The 7193-nt window shown below is 35.3% G+C and overlaps 1 protein-coding gene and 1 pseudogene across 2 annotated transcripts in view; one reads left to right on the forward strand and one right to left on the reverse strand.

The window, feature by feature from the left end:
• LOC111818289 overlaps nt 1-2552 on the forward strand; it is a 42395-nt pseudogene extending 39843 nt beyond the window's left edge.
• Nubpl (nucleotide binding protein like) overlaps nt 1-7193 on the reverse strand; it is a 313256-nt gene that overhangs the window by 123323 nt on the left and 182740 nt on the right. The window lies entirely within an intron of this gene.

The raw sequence follows: 7193 nt of genomic DNA on the forward strand, positions 1-7193 counted from the left end.
GGAAGAGAAATTCTGAGCTTGAAGATATCAAATAAATACTTACAAAACTGAAAAGCAAAGAGAAAAAGTTTTTCACTGGCCTCTTCTATAAGAGCCTTCAATTTCTTTTTCAGTCTTTCTTTCTCTTTCTTCTCTAAAAATTGTTCCCAAGTGGTCAGTTTATCTTTTCCTTCTAGTTTGTCTCTTATCATCTCTTCTGCACTTTCTTTAATCATGTTTCATGATAAAAAGTTCAAATTGAACTATGTTGTTGATAAAAGAGGATAATGTATCAACCACAGCACTACCAAGGGCTTGAAACATTTCTATGACCTTTCTGATTCTGATTCTGATGTCTCTGATGAAGAGAGCAGAGCACTGAATCAACAGAAAATAAAGAAGGCAAACCATCAGACAAAAAAAAAAAAAAAAAAGAGATTCAAAAATGTGATTTAGGAGGGAAAAAGGAAACCAAGAAAATTTTCAAAAGGATCCTAGAAATATAAATGACTTACATAATTTTAAAAGAATTGAGGAAACAAAAAGCTTATGTAAATCTAAGAAGATAGATTCACAAATAAGTCCTAAGAAGGACAGCAAAGAACTTACACAAACAAGTACAAAAGAAAACAAAAGCATTATTGAATACAGGAGAGACTCTATTCCCAAAGAAAACTAAAGACAGACCCAACCACCTCTAAAATTTTGAAATGTCCCAAGATCAACTGCTCTAAGACAAAAGGAGTAAAGCAATCAGCAGTTCCATTCACAATAGCAAGAGATGGTGATGATAACATGTCTGACAAAGATGTTCTAGAGGAGGGTTCAAGACAGTGCTGATGAAATAGGAAGTGATGAGGAATCTGTAGATGAAATCACAGGTGGTGGTAGAGCTTCAGCTAATGATGGAAATGAAGATGGAGATGACAGGATGATGATGAAAGTGGCAGTGGCCCTGATCTTGCAAGGGGTAAAGGAAAAACAGAAACTAGTTCTAAAGATTAGAATGACTTGGAAGATATTTTTCCAGAAGAACCTGGTTTTGAAGATGCTTGGAGAGAATTGGATAAGGACACTCCTCAAGCTGACGAGATTACATGTTGATTGGCAGTTTGCAGCATGGACTGGGACAGATTAAAGGCAAAAAAGATTTACTGGCTTTGTTCAACTCATTTGAACTTAAAGGAGGTGTTATATTTTCTGTAAAGATATATCGTTCAGAGTTTGGGAAAGAGAGGATGAAGGAAGAGCAAGATCAAGGACTAGTAGAAGAGTTATTAAGCATTCCCAAAGATGCTTTTGAAAAGGACTGGATGACTAGAGAAAAACTGAGAGACTATCAACTCAAAGGACTACAGTACTATTATGTAGTAGTGGATTGTGATTCTCCTGAAACAGCAAGTAAACTCCATATGAGGATTGTGATGGCCTGGAATTCGAAAGTAGCTGTTCTTTCATAGATTTAAGGTTTATACCAGATGATATTACTTTTGATGATGAGCCTAAAGATGTAGCCACAGAAGTGGATTCAATAGCATATAAACCAAAATATTTCACATCTGCTGCAATGGAACATCAACAGTGAAGATCACTTGGGATGAGACTGATCATGAAAGAATCACAACATTCAAGAGAATATTTAAAAAGGAAGAACTTCTGGACATAGATTTTCAAGAGGTAATAGAAGAGGACTTTCAAGGTAATGATGAAGTCAGTGGAAAAGATGATGGGACAACAACAACAAAAAAAAGCAGGATAATGAAGAACAGATTGCTAAATACAGGCAGCTCCTGCAGGTTATTCAAGAGAAAGAAAAGAAAAAAATATGGAAATTGAAATTAAGTGGGTTCTTGTAATCCCAGCACTGGGGACGATGAAAGCAAGAGGATCACAAGAAGTCAGAGTTGCGTGGTGAGGCCCCCTAACAACCAAATATGTTAAAAAAAAAAAAAAAAAAAGCAAGCAAATTCTAGTTGGGTGTGGTGATGTGTGCCTGTAACTCCAGTGCTCAGGAGGCTGAGGCAGGAGGATTACGATCAGTTCCAGGCCAGCCTCACTACATAGTGAGTACAGGACCAGCCTGAACTATACAGCAAGACTCTGTCTCAAAAAAACAAAAAAACAAGCAATGAAAGAGTAAATGCTAATGTAAACCACAGACTTTGGATGGTGGTGTTGCATCAAAGAAGGCCCCGCTCTGGAGGGGTACACTCATATGGGAGGAGAGACGCAGGCATGGAAGCAGTGAGGGAGGGAGCAATCTGCACCTTTTATTCCAGCTTGCTGTGAATCTAAAACTTCTGTAAAGAAATCAACTCTATTAGAATCAATTTAAAATTCATATTTACACAAAGATATAATCTCTCACTCCCATTCTCTAACCTAATTTACTAATCAACTTACTATTTAAAAAAAAACTATGTCTACCCATTCTTATTAACAAATCAGTTCCATATATAATAGAAATACTCTTTGCCTAGCTTCTAAAATTTTTAAGACTATAAATAAATTATATAACTGATTTTTCCCTGAAAGTTTTCTTTATAAAACAGGGAATGGCTACACTTAGTTGATAAAAGTGTAATTTTAGGAATATCTACATAAAAAATAAAAGAATATATAAATAAATTATTATTAGAACTCTCATAAAACATAAAAATCATAAAATAGCTCATTTCAGAAACATTTCATATGGAGAAAAAAAATTTTCCATTTTAAGTCAACTAAGAAGTATTTTAATTACTGTAAGAGATGCCAGAAGGCTTTGTTGTATATTGGAATTGGAAATTAATTCTTCTCAGACATAAAGTGACACATTTCTGCCTTGGGCTATCTAGATTATCATCATCTTCTGAGTGTAGGAAAATGTACAAAGAGATAATATTCAAGTCTATTCTTCAAAGTACCTAGAAGTATACCAAATAATAGAGCATAGAATAAAATAAAAACAGCAGGAAGAACAGGAATTGTCAAGGATCTCCCAAACATAGGTATGTGAAATTCAGGCTTGGAAAGTTTAGTCTATAAAAGGCAAAACTCCATGACAAAAAAAAAAATCACCGATCATGGCTTTATAATGTTGCAGCCACTGGTAAAGAGAATTCGAATAAAACCTATGTAACTAGCAACCTCTTATCTTTGGTCCTTCAAAGAGCTTGACTTTCCCATTATTCTGTTTTCCTGAGTAATTTCCAGAGCATCTACTGCTTTTGTGATATAGCCTGAAGGTAAAACACATCCAAGTAATGTTAGTGTAAGTAAACATCTTAAACACAGATATGCAAGTTATGGTATAAGAAATGACAACAGCTATTTTAAAAGTTGGTTATTAAAAATTAAAAGTTTACTAGTTCTCAAACATTTCAATATGAAAGCAGTCATGAAAAATTTATAAAAATCTATCACTGAGCTGTTACTTTTAAGAAAAATTACACTTGCAAAATGAAGAACATGCTAAAAAAAAAAAGTCAAAGATGAGGGATGATGGCTTCAAACTGCCTATACTGTTCTATAAAGGAATAAAGAAGAAAGTCAATCAAGCACAACTGGTATGAACAGAATTATTTAATCATTACTATATAAGTAAGATGCTTAGAGATAGCTGCCAAAGGCTAGGGTGGGGATCACCTATATGGGCACTTGACTTGCAATCAAGATATCATTGTGACTAAGTGTTACAACAATCAGATATTCCTATAGGAAATACAATTAACCTTGATGCTTATTTCACTCTCATCAAAAAATTAATTTGAGAGTAATCATAGACCTCGTTGTAAAATCCAGAGTAATTAAGCTTCTGGAAGAAAACATTGTGCAGAGGTGAAAGATTTCTTAAATAATACACATAAATCCACAGGAAAAATTTTATGAACAAGACTTACTAAAAATAATTTTATATCAAAAGACATCATTAAGGAAGTGAAAATATAAACCATGGATTGAGATATTCACAATACTTCTTTTTTTTATTTTAGGGAAGGGTCTCCAGGGTGTTCAGGGTCTTATTACTAGATCAGACTCATAGTGATCCCCCTTTTTACAGCCTCTCAAGAGCTGAGATTACAGGCAGATGCCACCATGCCCAGTCTCAATGGCCACCTCAGTGTGCCCCAGGGGCAGGGCCGGCACAGCAGGCTTAGGGATTGAATCCCTGACCCCTGTGCCTGTTTGCAGGCACTTTAATCCACTGAGCGATTTGGCCAGCCCGAGATATTCACAATACTTCTGACAAAGGAGATCAAATCCAAAATACACACTGAACTCCCATAAATCAGCAAAGAAAATAAAAGCAAAAATGGACTCAGTATTTGGAAAAAAATTAAATTAAAAAGTACTTTACAGAAAGTGATATCCAAACTGCCAAGAACATTATTTAATAGGAAAATGTATTTTTAAACAATAATGAATTAACAGAACACACCCACCAGAACTACAAAGTAAGACATACCAAACACTGATACCTGGAACTCTTGTATGTTAATATTTGGAGATTGATGTGCTCAATCATTTCTGGGAAGCTACCAGGCCATTTATAAACATGCATATAAGCCAAAATTCAGCAATTCTACTTCCAGGCATACTCAAAAGAAATTAGTACATTTGTATACTGTATACTATAAAATATATACAAGAATGTTTGTAGCTATTTTACATACACAAAATAGTCCCAAAACTTGAGACAATGCTAAAATTCACAGAATAGATATACTATAACATAGCAATTACAGCATAATATAATGGAATATTATATAGTGTAGCAACAAAAAAAAGAATGCACTGAGAAGTCATGTAAAAACACTGATAGAGCACATAGTATCATGTTGGTAGAAGTCAGACCTAAAATATTTTACTAACATGAAAGTTAAGGATAGGTAAAGGTAATTTAAAGAAATTACATACCAGTTATTTGAGGGAATAAGTAGTAAAAACATAAAAAAGTACCAACCACCTGGGCATTGAGAATGTTTTACATCTTATTCTAGGTAACTGCTATATAGATGTGTATAATATATTAAGATGAACCCATGTTATATAACTAATTGTTAAACAAATAGTTGCTTTAAAAGTTAGAATGGTAGGGGAAAGGGAAAAATGATGTCAAGAAAATCTGGAGTGGGGCTGGTGAGATGGCTCAGTGATCTAAGGCACCTACTTAGAACAAGCTTAGCAAAGCACAGGGACCGGGGTTCAATCCCCCAGCACCACATGCCAGCCAGCCCCGCCCACTGCTGGGCTGAGCTGGCCACACACACACACATAAATAAATAAAATTAAAAAAAAAAAAGAAAATCTGGAGAGAAAACTAATGGGCTGTGGATATAACTCGGTGGTAGAGCACCTGCCTAGCATGCATGAGGACCTGGATTTTATGGTGGGCAGTTAAAAAAAAAAAAAAAAAAAAAAGGCCCGGGAGATGGCTCACTGGAATAAGTACTTCCCTGGCAACTGCAAGGTCCTGACTTCACTTCTCGATTCTATAAAAAAAAAAAAAAAAACAAGAAAAGAAAGGCCAGGCCAGGAAAAGAAAGGACAGGGCAAGACAAGTTATGTATTTTTAAAGTTCTATGTATAAAATAATTTTCAAACAAATATTAACTTATAATAGGGAAAAAGGCAAAAACTTAAAAACACTATAACAATAGAAAAAGGTTCAGGAAGACTAATATATATTCACTCTGAAATATATAGCTATTATAACAAGTTGGCATTTTTTTGAGACTGTTTATGTGCCCCTGTAGCAATTTGTGAAACAAGTGTTAGACATTTATTATAGAAGTGATGGGTAAATAATGTGCCCATCCAAAATTATACATGTACACTCATCCTGATTTTTAAGATCAGGAAAGCAGTTCTGCTTCTCAGGTGAAAGAATTATTGGGAGACATCTAAACAACAGACACAACATGCCATTCCCTTGCCGTATTCAGTTATTTGAACGATCCGTAAGTCTTTAGTGCCTTATTTACATATCTCTTGGGATACTATCTGAAACAGCTAACAGTTAACTTTGTCACATTCTTTCTGCTCTGTTATCAACTGAAAAAGTCATTTAATATTGTATATGGTTACATGGAAATCTGCTAGCCCTACAGAAGTGACAAAAAGAACTTAATCTAGAGGAGTATTGTCTAGTAAGTATTATTTTGACCTCACCTCTAACTCAGGATGTTTACCAAAGTCTCCAGACATTTTAATTGTTAGGAACTATGAACATCTACAGGATGGAAACCAGAGATGTTATTAAACACCTTCTAGTACATAAGACACCCTCTTTTTCTCCCAGGAAAAATCTCTCTCCAGGGCCGGGGATGTGGCTCAGTGGCGCAGCGCCTGCTTAGCAAGCGTGAGGCCCTGAGTTCGATTCCCGATACCAAAAAATAAGACCAAAAAAAATCCCTTTAAAAAAAAAAAAAAAAAACTCTCTCCAGTCCAAAGTGATAAACTGAAAAAATCTGGACCTAGAATCCTAGCAGGGACTTTGAAGTTTTATTTCACTGATCATCTGGACTTGTGAGTCTAGAAGTCAAGGGTCAGTTCTACAAAACTACTGTATACAGGATTTATGGAAGAAGGACAGCTGGCAGAAACCCTGAATTTCTACAGAATCATTACTGGATCCTTACCTGTGAGATGTTACATGTTATTTCTATCACAATGTTTCTTATCTTCAATTATACAGCTCTCCCATAATATCATATAGGAACTGAAAAACTTTTATTACATATGATACGGTAGTCATATGAAAGTCAAGGGTAATGTATTACTCGTGTGTTTACAATAATGCTGATGTAAAAAACATACTATGTTGCCAGGCATATAAAAGTATAGTGCAGGGGGCCAGGAATATAGCTCAGCAGTCTAAGCACCGGCCTGGCAGGCTCAGAGACTCAGGTTCGATCCCCGTACTGCATGCCCATGCTGGTCCTACCCCAAGCTACCAAACCAGCTACCAAAACCGGATATGGTGGCTCACATCTACAATCCCAGCACTGGGGAGGCTGAAACAGGAGAATCACTACAAGTCTGAGCGGCATAGTGGGACACTGCATCAAACATGTAATTTTTTTAAAGTATAATGCAAAGAATTGTATAAAGTATGTAACACTGGTAATGATAATGTTATTGGTTTATAATTTACTAAGGTATACTTTTATCTTTATCTTTTTTTTTAATTTTATTTACTTATGTGTGTGTGTGTGTGTGTGTGTGTGTGG

The sequence above is a fragment of the Octodon degus genome, unplaced genomic scaffold (assembly GCF_000260255.1).
Source record: "Octodon degus isolate 3935 unplaced genomic scaffold, OctDeg1.0 scaffold00086, whole genome shotgun sequence".
NCBI classification, from domain to species: domain Eukaryota; kingdom Metazoa; phylum Chordata; class Mammalia; order Rodentia; family Octodontidae; genus Octodon; species Octodon degus.